The sequence below is a fragment of the Chionomys nivalis genome, chromosome 25, assembly GCF_950005125.1.
Source record: "Chionomys nivalis chromosome 25, mChiNiv1.1, whole genome shotgun sequence".
Lineage (NCBI taxonomy): Eukaryota > Metazoa > Chordata > Mammalia > Rodentia > Cricetidae > Chionomys > Chionomys nivalis.
Genome location: NC_080110.1, coordinates 21,800,153 through 21,815,423, shown reverse-complemented (window position 1 = coordinate 21,815,423; position 15,271 = coordinate 21,800,153). Strand labels below are relative to the sequence as shown.

At 43.3% G+C, this 15,271-nt stretch overlaps 1 pseudogene; it reads left to right on the top strand.

Moving 5' to 3' along the window:
• Window positions 1–13,863: 13,863 nt before the first annotated feature.
• LOC130866477 (protein SET-like) lies at window positions 13,864–14,957 on the top strand (annotated as a pseudogene).
• Window positions 14,958–15,271: the final 314 nt, after the last annotated feature.

Sequence of the window (15,271 nt, the reverse complement as noted above, 5' to 3'; positions counted from 1 at the left end):
GAACAGTAGGAAAAAGAATGAGTAAAATGCTATTTTTAACCCTGGATATTTTTTTGATAATTAAGACTATGCCCAGAAAGATGCTTTTAAAAGTACCTATTCATAATGAGATGAATTATTATATTATTAATGTCTTGAAACTCATTGTAATTTCCTAAAGATTTCTCATTGACTTTTCTCTGTCAGGTTAAAAATAGAAAAGCGAAAATTACACATTGAAAGAATGATGAGTTGTATTATTTTCTCTGCTGCTTTCTTGACGTAATTGATTTGGGCACATACATAAACCAGGGACAATTGATCTGGTTTGTGTAGAATTGTAATTCCCCCATGTAATTTTGCCCAGTTTCTGCAGAAACTCATTTTGGACGAGCTTCGATGGCTAATACATCATTTGAATGAATTCACTTTGGGATCTGTGTAATTAATAATCAGGACTTCCAGACCCATTCGTTCAAAGCTTTCTGTGCTAATCAAATTACGTACATTCATAAAGGCATTTACAGGCACCGTGGACTTTTTTTTCAGGCTATATAAATGGCATTCATGATGAATATCATGAATGCATAATTATGCTTTTCCAAGTCTATACTTCTTGACTCGTAGGGTCGCTTGCTGTAGAAACTGAGTTGAAAACAGCTGTGGACTTATTTGAGTCAATTTGATTTTCGGAAGAATGGAGAATACTGAAGACTCTGAGAGGGTTTCTGAGTTTGAATCTTCTTGAGGAATGACAAAGGGGAGAAACATTGTGGGACATTTGGGGGAATGTTCTGAAGAAACTTGTGTATCATCATCTTGCCTTTTTTAAAATTAATTAATTTATTTATTTATTAAAGATTTCTGCCTCCTCCCCACCACCACCTCCCATTTCCCTCCCCCTCCCCCAACCAAGTCCCCCTCCCTCGTCAGCCCAAAGAGCAATCAGGGTTCCCTGCCCTGTTTGAAGCACACATTTCTGTTTCCTAGAGGATTTGGTTTTTTAGAGTCCGTTAATGAACCCTTTCTTTAACTGGATGGAAAATCAGTGTGGAGCAGGCACAGGGCTCTGTTCTTTCATCCTTTTCATGTTCTTCCTTTTTTCTTTTCTTTTCTTCTCCTTGTCATTGGTATTGTGGAGATGGGCTTGTCCTCTGTAGCCCAGGTTAGCTTAGAACTCGGTAGGATCTCAGGCAGACTCTGAACTCATAGCAGTCTTCCTAACTCAGCTTCTTCAGAGTTAGGATTAAAGCTTCTGCCATGGTACCCAGCTAAGGTGTCCAGTTCTTGATCAGTATCGAGCCGCGCTTCTATCAGGCCTCAGTAAACCCTCGAGAAATGTGAAACAGATGTCCTAACAATCCTAATAACCCTCATGTGTTGGCTTCCACCAGGCAGGCCTGCTAGTAACTCACGGTAAGAAAGTATGCCAACCACACTGTCTGGAAGCATTATGTATGTGAAGTTGCATCTCTGGTATATGCAAAACCACTGCAGATGCCTGCGATTCCAGGGCTCAGGCCATCTGCGCCCCAGGTCTGGTTGCCTTTGTCTCTGCTGCATGCCGCTTAGGACTGGCAACCTCTGGTGGCAGATACGGAGTTTCCAGGCCTGGCTGTACAGCATAGCTCATGTTCAACATAGAACAACCACTGGCACCCAGGATGACCGTCTCTTCCTGTCAGGGTTTGATGTCATTGTGGCTAGTTGTGTCTGGGGAAGAGATTTCTCAGGAAACCAGCATTATTAGTAATTTTTCAAGACACTGTATGTCACTAGATATCTTAACAGGTATGTCCATATGCGTGTATGAACATGCACACAGGAACACATGTTCTCATTCTCATACTAATGCCCATGCCTTCAGACCACCAATAATGTTCAGAAACCTGTGCACACACACACTCATACATGCACATAGTCCCCACACACATACATGCCCACATACACACACACACACCACTGACACAAACATACACACACCGTACACACTTATATCACTGACATAACATACACACCACATACACACACACACCACTGACACACACAGACACACCACACACACCATGGATATACTCATACACACACTACAACACTCACCACTGACACAACATATACATACACACCGCTGACACACACAAAGAAATAACAGACAGAAATACGGGCCCAGAAGATGGCTCAACGTGAGGGGCTAGCCCTGCAGTCCTGAGGACCAATCTCATCCCCAGAATCCATGCTAAAATCCAGATGTGGTGTCGCACATCTGGAATTCCGGTGTTCCTACAGTAAGATGGTGAAGACGGAAAAATCACCTCGAAGCCCATGAGCCTGCTAGCCTGGAGTACCCAACACAGCAGAAAAACAACAAGAACCGTGCCTCAACCAGGGGGAGGGGCCAGAATCAACCTACCCTCTGCCTCCGCTAGAGGATACTTCAAAACTGTGTCCCAGAGTGCATTGCACCACTTTTATGGCAATTGAACTTCACACCTGGGGAAGCCTCCCACAGCTGTTTCTTAGGGCTTAATCTAGACTAAAAAAACAGATGAAAATTACATAGGGAAAATCTGAGATGAGATGGATACAGATGTAAGCTCATATTCTAACTTATAAATGAATTGTCCTAATATGGTAATATTTTTATTGGACAGGTTTATTGTGAGATTAATTAAGATAATAGTGCTTATCTATAGTTTCTCAATAAAATAAGAAGTTAGCCCATCTAGTCTACTCATATATTACTCCCATTGTAATACAACATGGAACAAATTGGTAATTTGACTTCCTTCATACTAAGTCTACGAACAAAGGTCTCCTTGGTAGACTATGTGGAAGACAGCTGGGAACTGGTTTGTGAAGTCTGCATTGCAGCAGTTGTGAGGTAGAGGAAATCGGGGCTCCCATTTAGGACTGCCCAGGTTGTGTACTGCATAGCTCAAAGGGACGTCATTCTTAGAGCTAACGGTGTGAGCGACACCCCTGTGCCCTACCTGCTTAGGGACACAGTCATGAGGATAATTTGACTGCATTTGGATGCAGTAACTTTCTTAGTCTTTTTTTATTACAGTTCAGAGAAATAAAGTTTCCTAGCTGGTTGTTTCATATTATTTCAGATCTGTTTGAAAAATTTTATTTTAATCTTTTAACATATAAAACAGGGTTTGAAGGGAAGAGAAACAATGTGTAAATTTACAGATAATAATAAACATTACATAAATTTATTTTAACCCAAGCTTATTTACCAAAAGGAAAAGAAAATGAGAAAACCTTTTTCCTTCATAATTCTTACACAAGTTATTTTCTCAAAACAACACATTGGCTGACTGATTCGAGTTTTCTGGTTCAGCAGCAACAACAACAAAAAGTATTTTCTCCTCATTCCTGTCTGTTGTTGCTCCGTCTGAACCGAGGCTCCCCTTGGCAGAGTTTCCCAGACTTGTTTAGAAAATACCAAGAGGGGCCGGGCGGTGGTGGCGCACGCCTTTAATCCCAGCACTTGGGAGGCAGAGGCAGGCGGATCTCTGTGAGTTCGAGACCAGCCTGGTCTACAAGAGCTAGTTCCAGGACAGGCTCCAAAACCACAGAGAAACCCTGTCTTGAAAAAAACAAAACAAAACAAAACAAAACAAAAAAAAAAAAAAAAGAAAATACCAAGAGGAAGTGTGTCCCATTTGTAGATACTAGTATACTGTAAGTGCCATGGAAAAAGACAATCATGTTTTGAGTTCCCACGTTCTCAGTAGAATAACTGGTATGGGTTTATATAGCGCTGTCCCTAGTACCATATGGCTATGAATGTTTTATAGATTTTTGATACAGGCCAAAGAAAACAAATGACAACAAATCCCCCTCACGTTGTCAGTTAGGTAAGCAGATGTGACTTCTCCGAGGCAAGATCTTTGGGGAGTCATTCATTGCTGTGTTATCAAAATTAAAACTGGGCTAGCTGTGAGGGGCCTCCAGACCCCTAATTATATTTAGCGAAGCAAATCTTTAAAAATAAAAACCCTCAGTACTGCTTTATTGGTACGATCCAGAAGGTCTTTAGTAGTCCATTAAGGATGAAGGCAAAATGATTAGATGTCAATTACTACGATTTTTACACTTTAGGGCACCAGGGCTCTTTGGAGATGTTCCTCTCCTAACGTTCATTCCGGAGAAAATGAACATGCCCACAGTGACGCTGGCTTTGCTACCTGGCTCGTTCTTTGACATTTTGACAACTCCCAAATGTCTGATTATATCCTTCGGATTCAGCTGTGCTGGAAAAGAAATGGAATCGTTTGGAAAACAGTCTTGTTAGCGTCCTGTGTTGTCAAACCAATAGAGGTCGTGCTCCTGTGTGTAGCTCCTCCAGCCCTCTTCACGACCAATGAGAATTTCTTTGCCTGGCTTAAATTTGTGTGTGTTCTGGCTTCAGCCAAGCCCTCTCCATTTTTTTTAAAATAGAAACTTAATGAACATCAAATTAATGATAGATCTAATTATAGTGATTTGCATAAATTAGAAGACATGTTTATTGATTTCTGAGGCCCTATCTCCACAAGAGAGGACATATAAATTTGGATGCTAATTAAGCCAAGATTATCTTTGTTAATGTGTGTTAGCGTGCATTAGGCTTTCCAGCGTAGAGGAGGGGGACAGTTGGTGGGTGAGGGTGCCCAACGGTTCATGTTGGCAGAAATAGTCACACCTCACCACCTGACCAGGGTTTCTTTGTACTAGGAATATTGGTTAGTCTATCAGCGGTTCTCAGCCTTCCTGACACTGTGACTCTTTAATACAGGTTCTTGTGTTGTGTTGACCCCCCCATCCAAAAATTATTTCACTGCTACTTTATAACTGTAATTTAGCTACTGTTATGAATGACAATGTAAATATCTGATATGAGACCTTGAAGGGGGTCACGATCCGCAGGTTGAGAACTGCTTGTGTGTGTGTGTGTGTGTGTGTGTGTGTGTGTGTGTAGGATGTCATTTGAGTCGTTTTCCTCTATCTCTACCTTATGTTTTGACAGGAGTTCTCAGTGAATCCCATGCTTACTGATGGGTGGGCTGGCTGTCGGCTTGTCTGCCTTCAACCCCAGGGTTACAGACCTGTGGTGCTTTATGAACTAAGTCATCTCCATGACTCTCACTCTGCATTTATTTATTTTCATAACAAATACAGCAGAAATAATTATAGAACCATTTACATTTGTGGGGGAAAGCTTGTAAGAAAAGGCATGCTACCTGGACACGGTAAAAAGGAAAAAAAAAGAAAATAGGAATGACCTCGCTGGAGGATAACCCAATCTTCCTTCTTGATCTGTTCCCGATTACAACAATCACCCTCTCCAGTTGGCCTCAATTTGAAATGGATACGCCGTGTCTGTTTCTTCAGCCCAGTTATGATTACTCAACATTACTGGCCATCTGTATTTTATTGATGCTATAGAGAGATGTGGAACACTCGGAGCAGGTCAGAGGCAAAGTCTTCCAAGAAGATGGCAGTATTTTACAGCAGAGTCAGGGAGGGTCAGCTTTGTAAATTCTTAGCCAGGTAGAACTGGCCTCTAGGATTTTCTCTCCTTTGTGTGTGTGTGTGTGTGTGTGTGTGTGTGTTTGTCCTTACACACCCACACACTTGACCCTTTCATCTTTCCCTCTACTTTCTGTTCCTAATGTGTTGTGTGTTCCTGCTGTGGGCTTGCCTCAAATGAGGAGCCAGCCATCCTATTCTCTGAACTTCTCTGTCTTTCCTGTCATTGAACGCTGGTGCCCCGGTTTGCTGGGTGATTGGCTAAGGGACTGGATCAGAGCAAGCGTTGGTGCTTAAATGAGTTATTTCCCTGAGACTAGAGGCCGGAGTCTCACTGGGCAACACCCTAGGCCAGAGTCTCACTGGGCAACACCCTACCTGGAGCATATTGGAAATATTGTAATTTTGCAAAAATCAGTTAGGTTTTTAAAGTTTTGGCTCTGGGCTGGAGAGATGACTCATTGTCAGTTTAAGAGCACCTAGTTATCATATGGGCAACAGAAAAAAGAGCATCTGCAGAAATCTGTGCCAAAGGTCAGGCATCCAGGCTTAGGGGGAGCTTCCAGATAAGGTCAGGCCTCCTGGCCTAGGGACACTATCCAAATAGAGAGGAAAGGAGTCCTGTTGTAAGGGGGAGTCCCCCATTTTGCGCTGAGCCCAGACTGTCTGGACACGACAGACTACAACCTGAAGAGCATGGTACCCCAACAATTCTCCTCGCTGGTGTGCTAAGTCTACCCCTTGGAAACCTTCTGGGCAAGAGAGAGCTTCTTGTTCCTTTGCTCTGGCACTTCCCACCTTGGCTCTGTAAGGCTCTCATGAGTGGATGTCCCTCTGGCCTTTGCTAACCCTCCTCTCATTGCTGTTGGTTACTCTGCCGTCCAGGTCCCACCTTTCTTCTGATTTGGGTGGCTTTCTTCACAGATACCCTTCCCCTAAGGATCAACGGGATTCCTTCATCTGAGGCATTTTCTCTAATACTTTCTCAGTGGGGCTGAGGATGTGGTTCATTGTGTCCTTGCCTGCTGCGCATGAAACCCTGGTTCTGGTCCCCAACAATACATGATATTATAATGCCACACTTTGGAAATGAGAAAGAGAACTTGATCAGTTGTCCTCATTAACTTAGACCATGGAACCCATATGGACAAGTTCAACAGAACCGCCATATACTGGCAGCCCACGCTTGCTTCAGCATTGCCAGGCATACATTTCAATTTCATTCGGAATTAGAGGATCAAAAGTTCAAGACGTTCCTCAGCTATTTAGCAAGTTGGAAGCCATCCTGTGCTCCCAAAATGTCTGAAAAACCAAACAAACCAGTAAAAGGGTTGGGATTATAGCTTAGCAGTACAGCATGTATATAACTTTTAGCTCAGGTCTTAGCACAGTAAAAACCCCAGCTTAGTGGCCCTTTCCTGGTCACCACGTTTGAAGCTGCAGCCCTATACCTCCAGAACTCAGTACGTTGCTTCTCGGTCTTGTAGCTTTTCTCCTTAGGGCTTTCTGTGGGCTAGTATACATGTGTTTGCTTAATTTGTTTACTGCCTCACTCCTCTACCACAACAAGCATTAATGATATAGACAGGGGCTCATTGTGGGGTATTTTGATTGCATTCTGGCAATAAAGCTTGCTTTTGAATCAGAGGGCATAACTAGCCACTAGACCAGAATTAACCACAGAAGTGTTGCAGGACTGAGGACAGACAGGAAGTAGTAAGGCGGGGCTTAGAGAGGATCTCAGCCCTTCTGGATGGAGGAACAGAAGAGATAGGGGGTCACTGGTGGTTTCTCAGACACTTCTCTGATCATTTAGGTTCTTACCCCAATATTCGACTCCTGATTTTCTTTAAATAAAGAATAACTAGATAAACATATCGTGGTTTTATCTTGTCTATTGTTACATTGTTGCAGTATGAATTAATGACTGTGCATTGAATGAATGGAGAATAGGTATCAAATCACACAGCCAGTGAAGGCGAGATTTTATCTCAGGCTAATTGGTTCTAGATCTGTATCTATGAAATTAATGTTTTATAACATTTGCTTTGTAAACTATAAAATATTAAGTACACAATTATAATTATGTATTATATAGGTAAGCAGCAGAAGGGGGAAGTAGACCTGTTATTTGCTTAAGCTGGGAGTCTGGGAGGGCTTGACTCCCTCACTGTTATGAGACCTTGATACTGCTCGAGGATGCAAGATTGAAGAAGAAGGGCAGAGAACCATTGATTACTTCTCTGTCTCTAATATCATGTCACACATGGAATGTATTCAGGGAAAACCTAGCTTGGTTGAGGCAGGAGGATTGCTGTGCGTTTGTGTACAGCCTGGTCTGCAGAATAAGACCTTGCCTAGATGGTTCAGCAGTTGGCAGCACCTGCTGCTCTTGCAGAGAACCCGGATTTAGTTCTGAGCACTCATGTGGTGGCTCTCACAACCATCTGTAGCTGCAGTTGCATGGGTCCAATGCCTTCATTTGGACTCAGTGGACAATGATACCCATCTACACTGTAGCAGTTTGAGTGTAATTGGCCCCCATAATCTCATAGGGAGTGGTGCTCTTAGGAGGTGTGGCTTTGTTGGAGTGTTTATGGTCTTGTTAGAGGAAGTGCATCACTGTGGGGGCGGGCTTTGAGGTTTCCTATGCTCAGGATACCGCCCAGTGTCTCAGTCAACTTCCTGTTGCCTGCAGGATGTAGGACTCTCCATTATCCCTCCAGTACCATGTCTGCCTGCATGCTGCCATGCTCCCTGTCATGATGATAATGGACTAAACCTCTGAACTGTAAGCCAACCTATTAAAGGCTTTCCTTTATAAGAGTTGTCCTGCCCATGGTGTCTTTTCAAACCAATAAAAACCCAAACTGAGACACATACATACAGATAAATACTCATGCACATAAAATAAACAAAAACCCCCAAAACAATCTTTAAAACAAACAACAAAACAAAAATCTAGGCTAGACGTAGACCCAGATTAGTCTCAGGTCCTCCAGGAAATTCTCTCAGCTGGCAACTGCCCCCTGGGAGCAGTGGTATTACAGCTGACTGCCATTGTTCCCCTCTGCCTTCCTGGTCCCTTTCTAGGGTCCTCCACTCCCATCTGTCTGTTCCACAGACTGAGTGGGGCAGTTCTGCTCTTTATATCATGGTGCTGGTGGCACCCATTGCTGATCTGGCTCACAATCCCACCCCAAACCTCCCACAGCTCTGAAGTTAGTTTTAGGCATCTGAAATCCAAAGCTACTTCTATCTTGACAAACAACTATGTTCACACTGGGTTGGTTTTCATGTCTCAGGCTCAGAGACAAGAAGCAAGAGGGAGAAGGCATGCTGGAATCCCAGGGGTGGAACGGATTGAAGGATGCAGAACATTGCTAGCGTATTCTTATTTCTCCTACCACCCCAGAGTCTGAGCCTCACAGGCCCAGAGGGCCCCAGCAATACCCCAGTCCAACAAACAGCATGTTCACATTCTCGGTGATTATCTCTGCAAGATTCCTCACTATATCAGGTTTCACTCCCTGGGGAATTTATCCTAAGGTCCTGTGATAAGATCTCAGCCTGGTATAGTTGAAATCACACCCTACCTTCCTTCACTTAAGTTCCCGTGCTTGCCTTACTGGACATGTTTTGACTAGTTATCCAATTGTCTATAACCCATTAACTACAATTACATCAACGTTTTAAAACATTAATTCCCAGGGTACCAGCACCGATTTGCTATAATTGTTACCAGCTTAGATATTTGGAAATCCACCTCAGGCAATGTTAGGAACAATGCTTCTGGTGTAGTTGAATACAGAGGGCAATCACAACCTGCCCAGTTGCTGTTTAAGGAACTGAGTTCCCTCAGCATGTTTTAAGCATGAAGAATAGGAGCAATAGGCTCAATTTCATTTTTCTTAGGGTGGGTGCCTTTCCGTTGTGAGCTTCTGGTTTTGCTTTTAGCATCCTAAGTAGAGCAGACAACTTTGTTGGTCTTGATGATGGCCCAAGATGTTGCAGGCTGTTTTGGCCTGGTTCTTCCCTTGCCTGTAGACAACTTATGTGTCTCTTCCCCCACTTTGGTTTTTGGATTTTTGAGACGGGGTATTACTATGTCACTCTGGCTGTCCTGAAAACCACTTTGTAGACCAGGCTGGCCTTAAACTCACAGAACTCCATCTGCCCTTGTCTCTAGAGTGCTGAGATTAAAGCCTGGACCACTATGTCTGGCTTTTGTTCTTTTTTTTCTTAACTTATCGGTGCCTTGCTTTCTCTTCCTACAGCATATCCCCTCTGCCATCATGTCACTGTATGTGGTGGCTTGAACAGGAATGGCCCCATAGGCACTAAGGAGGGCTTAGAAGGTGTTGCCTAGATGTGGCCTTGTTTGAAGTAGGTGTAGCTTTATTAGAGGTGGCCTCAGGAGGGAGGGTGTCCTTGGGGGTGGGCTTTGAGGTTTCAAGGGACTAAACCGAACCTAGTGTCACTTTCTCTTTCCAATGCTCCAGCACCACATCTTCCTGCGCGCCACCATGCAGGAACACCCATGCACGACGATAATAGACTAAACCTCTGAGACTGGAAGCCAGCCCCAGTTAAATGTTTTCCTTATAAGAGTTGCCGTGGTCATGGTGTCTCTTCACAGCAAAAGGACGCAGACTAAGTTTTACAGAATACTATTTTTATCATCTAGGCTGGGGCAGGCGTCACCGTGAAGGTTTCCTGAAGCCTTTTCCCTGAAGCAATACATACAACCGCAGATATATTGGCATATTTCCCTCCCTTCCCACCCCAAACCATCTCCTTTTGTCGTGTCCTGCACAGAAGCGATTTGTTGGACTTGAGCCCATTTCCTCTTTTTTTCGTATTTTGTTCCATTTCATGCTCATCCGTGTCTACGCTTCAAGTACACTGTGAGTTTGTTTGAGCTTAGAGTGCTTCAGGCTGGAGGCAGCAGAGAGTTAGACTCCATTGTCATAAACAAACAAATAGGGCTCTTTCTTCTGTGCAAAACACCAGAGTGGAAGCATCAAGATGCTGGCCCGGTTCAGTAGCTCTTGGTGGAGCTCGGGTATCTAAACCCGCTCCTTCTTTGTGGCAGGAGAAGATCCCCAATACCACAATCTGATACTTTTTAAACTTTCATGCTTTGGTGATACCAGAATTTAAGAGAAAGTGATTTGAATTTTCCCTTTAAATAGATATGCAGGGAAAAAAGGAAATATTTTCTTTTTGAAGGACTCAGGTTGGACCTGTGAAAGAAATGAATGTCACATAAAGTTGCTTTTTTTTTTTTTTTTTTTTTTTTTTTTAAGATTACCTGTTAGATAAGAACTGAATCCAGTCACAGTCTTCTTTTTAAAAAGAGCCAGGCTTGGGGGCAATTAGTATACGTTCTCTGTCTGCCCTGTCAAGTGAGAAGGACTGAATACTTAACAGGTGGCTTAGCAAATGATGCACAGAATAAAGAATTGCAGCACCGTGATGCTTGCAGGTGGCCTGGGTGCGAAGATCCTTGCTGCTTGTTGTGTGGTACAGTCATTGGCTCTCATGCTTTTTCCTTGGTGGGGCTGTCTATAAATGACTCCATCTGGTTTTTTATTTATAACCAGGTGAATTCAAGTGTGTGTGTGGTGGGATGGGGAGGATATGTCAGTTTAAGGGAGCGAATGGGGATTGATGGACTCACAGTGACTGTTCGGTTTTTATTGGTGGAACTAAGAATGTGATGGAGTAGTGGGCACAACAGAAATCCCATCTGGATTCTGGAGTTCTCTGATTCCCGAAAGAGCTACTCTGATATCTGCATCCTTGTCACTCTCCGTCGCTCCTAGCAACATTACAAAGCTAAGTATTGTCTGGGCAACCTGCTGTGGTCCCAGTCCTTACCTCATTGACTCCAGTTGGTCTTAGAGTCTCAGAGAATTTATACCAATAAGGAAAAAAATGCCCTCTCCACAAAAAGAAAATTAAGAGTATGCCTTCGTTATTGTGAGAGTTGGTATAACCCCCCCCCCCCCAATGCTGACACAAATCCCCGGTGAGGTAGCGAGTCTGGGGAAATATCATCTGGGGTCACTCACATCCTAGAACAGCAACAGGATGTTTTGTGATTCCCCCTGGAAGTTTGCAGTATCCCCTACAAAGCACAATCAGATATGGTGGGTGCGTAAGTGGGTGGGTGGGACGTCCTCAATTATTACCAGATCAATATTCTAGTTCTAGCTGCCAGTTTGCAGTGAAGGAAAGGAGTTAGAAATGAAGAAGGGAAGAACAGAAATAGAGTCAGTAAAACCAAACATAAGAGAAACCACAAAGGACAATTCAGTGAATTGAATAATAAATTATAAGGATGAAAACGCGCAGAGCTTGTAGATAAAGGCTTTTTAGTATTAAAACAAAACAGAAAAAATTTACTAGCTGTCTTGTTTAGGGTCAAATTGGTATAAGCCATCTACACACATTTTTGCATTTAGTTATTTGTCTTGGCTTTATCAATGTGTGTGCACACAAGGGTGAGTGTGGTACAGCGTGAGCGTGGAGGTCAGAGGACGGTGCTCAGTTGTCGGTCCTCTGTCAGGTTGGTTCTAGAGATTGAACGCAGGTCTAAGACTTGGCAACAAGCGCCTTGACCTGCTAAACGCCAACTCATTGGCCCAACACATTTAAATTAGTACAATTGGGGGAACCTGCCTGTTGAATAGCTCGTTATTTAATGCTTTTTTAAAAAAATTATACATGATGATAACGTTGAGATTTTATTTGCAATGTTCTTAACTTTTAGAACTGTATACTTCATGTCTTGTGAGTTAAACAATAACCCTTTATAAGATTGTCCATGGGGAGTTGATGTTTAGATGGAAGATGGCTGACCATGATAGATTATTAATGCCGTCAAAGAAGCATTTGGCGATGGGGATTTGTTCATGCCGTCTTTTTCCTGTATTTTACATTCCCCCAATTCAAAGCACACACACAAATTTAACTACCCTCTCCTGACCCCCAGAAATCATTTCTCAGACTCTGTCCCGACAGCCTCCCTCCTCAGGGCTCCCCAAGCCCTTCTTGCTCTCACACTGGATTGATTATCTGGAGTTCTCTTAGGGGTGGGATTTACCGAGTGCCTGCTTCTCTGCTCTGACTTTTGTTTGACATTGCGTTGAATGGCTGAGTCCGCCGCGGGGTGGAATAATATTTTTCATTGGGTTTTGTTTCCTGTTTCTTCTTATCTCTCACCCTTTATCCCATTCGGACAGCAATTTTACGTTCAGTGACTCCAGGGGAAAAGTGACAGAGAAGACACATAGTTTCTAACTCTCAGCATCCTAAACAGGAAGATCACATGTGGAGACAATAAAGTCAACGCTCCGTATGAGGTGTTTGAGAAGAGCCAGGATTCTCTGGCTGAGATAAGTTAGGGACACAAGAAGGGAACACAGGGAGACAGAAAAGCAAGATCTAGACTGAAGACCTGGAGGATGCAGATAGGTCCAGGGCCAGATTCCAGAAACAGTGTAACTTACAACTGGACTTTTCTCTACAGCCAAGGCTCTCAATCTTCCTCATGCTGTGGTGACCCCCAACCATAAAATTATTTTCATTGCTAGTTCATAACTGTAGTTTTGTTACTGTTATGAATTATAATGCAAATATCTGATAATCAGGATGTCTGGTATGTGACCCTGGCGAAGACTGGTTTGACCCACAAAGGGGTCACAACTTGCAGGTTGAGGACAACTGCTCTAGAGTGTGCTACTTTGTTGTCTGAGGTTTCTGTCCTGCTCAGTTCCTAAGCTGCCTGGTTCCCACAATCGTTAAGTCCCAAAGAAATCACACAGAGCCAGGCGGTGGTGGCCCACGCCTTTAATCCCAGCAGAGACAGGCGGATCTCTGTGAGTTAGAGGCCAGCCTGGTCTACAAGAGCTAGTTCCAGGACAGGAACCAAAAGCTACGGAGAAACCCTGTCTCGAAAAATCCAAACAAACAAACAAACAAAAAAAACCCAAAAATCACACAGAGATCTGCATTAAGTATAAAGTGATTGGCCCATTAGCTCAGGCCTTTTTATTAACTCTTATAATGTACATTAGCCCATTATTCTTTTCTATGCCAGCCACATGGTGCAGTACCTTTTTCAGCAGGGCAGTCACATCTTGCTTCTTCTCTGATTGGGGAAAGGACTACAGAGGAATGGGCTTCTTTCTTCCCAGAATTCCTTGGCCCGCCTCTATGTCCTGTCTGGTTGTCCCACCTATACTTCCTGCCTGGCTACTGGCCAATCAGTGTTTATTTAAAACATGATTGACAGCCTGCGAGTTTCTTCCTGCTCTCTGTGTCTGTCCTCTGGCCTCTAGCCACTTCCCTCGTGTCATGGCCCCGAAAGGGCAATCTGCGCTTCTGCCTCAGTCCAAGAAACCCAAATCGGCTCCTTCCCCGAAACTGGAGGACAAGTCTGCCTCTCCCGGCCTGCCGAAGGGAGAAAAAGAACAGCAAGAAGCAATTGAACACATTGACGAAGTACAAAATGAAATAGACAGACTTAATGAACAAGCAAGTGAGGAAATACTAAAAGTAGAACAAAAATATAACAAACTCCGCCAACCATTTTTTCAGAAGAGGTCAGAATTGATCGCTAAAATCCCAAATTTTTGGGTAACCACATTTGTCAATCATCCACAAGTGTCTGCACTGCTTGGGGAGGAAGACGAAGAGGCTCTGCATTATTTAACCAGAGTTGAAGTAACAGAATTTGAAGACATTAAATCAGGTTACAGAATAGATTTTTATTTTGATGAAAATCCCTACTTCGAAAATAAAGTTCTCTCCAAAGAATTTCATCTGAATGAGAGTGGTGACCCATCCTCAAAGTCCACTGAAATCAAATGGAAATCTGGAAAGGATTTGACAAAACGCTCGAGTCAAACACAGAATAAGGCCAGCAGGAAGAGACAACACGAAGAGCCAGAGAGCTTCTTACCTGGTTTACTGACCACTCTGATGCAGGTGCAGATGAGTTAGGAGAAGTCATCAAAGATGACATTTGGCCAAACCCCTTGCAGTACTATTTGGTTCCTGATATGGACGATGAAGAGGGAGAGGCAGAAGATGATGATGATGATGATGATGATGATGATGATGATGATGAAGAAGAAGAAGGCTTAGAAGATATTGATGAGGAAGGAGATGACGGCGAAGAAGATGAAGATGATGATGAAGGGGAAGAAGGAGAGGAGGATGACGGCGAGGATGACTAGCACAGAAGACTGATGGATTCCGACTCTTTTATTTTCTTTTTATTTTTTAAATTTCTCCAGTCCCTGGGAGCAAGTTGCAGTCATTTCCCTCCTGTCCCCAATCCCTCTTGTGCTCAGTCGCCCTGTTTCTGAGGTCTCGCTTCTCAATACCATGGTTCTCAACTTATTTTTGGGGAAATGTCTTGAGCAAAATACAATGGGAAAAGAATCTCCACTACTCTGTTCTACATTCATTTTTATCTTTTCTTATCTTGAACTGTGGATTCAACAACACCACCACCGTGCTCTGTGGGAAAAAAGAAAAGCCCTCCAGCCCCTTTGGCTCTGCTGGAGGCTGGGGGGTGCTAGGCCCCTGTGTAGTAGTGCATAGAATTCTAGCTTTTTTCCTTTCTCTGTATATTGGGCTCAGAGATTACACTGTGTCTATGTGAATACAGACAGTTAGCATTTACCAACATGTATCTGTCTACTTTCTCTTGTTTAATAAAAAGAAAAAAAAAGAAAAAAGGGGGGGTTAGAAGGTC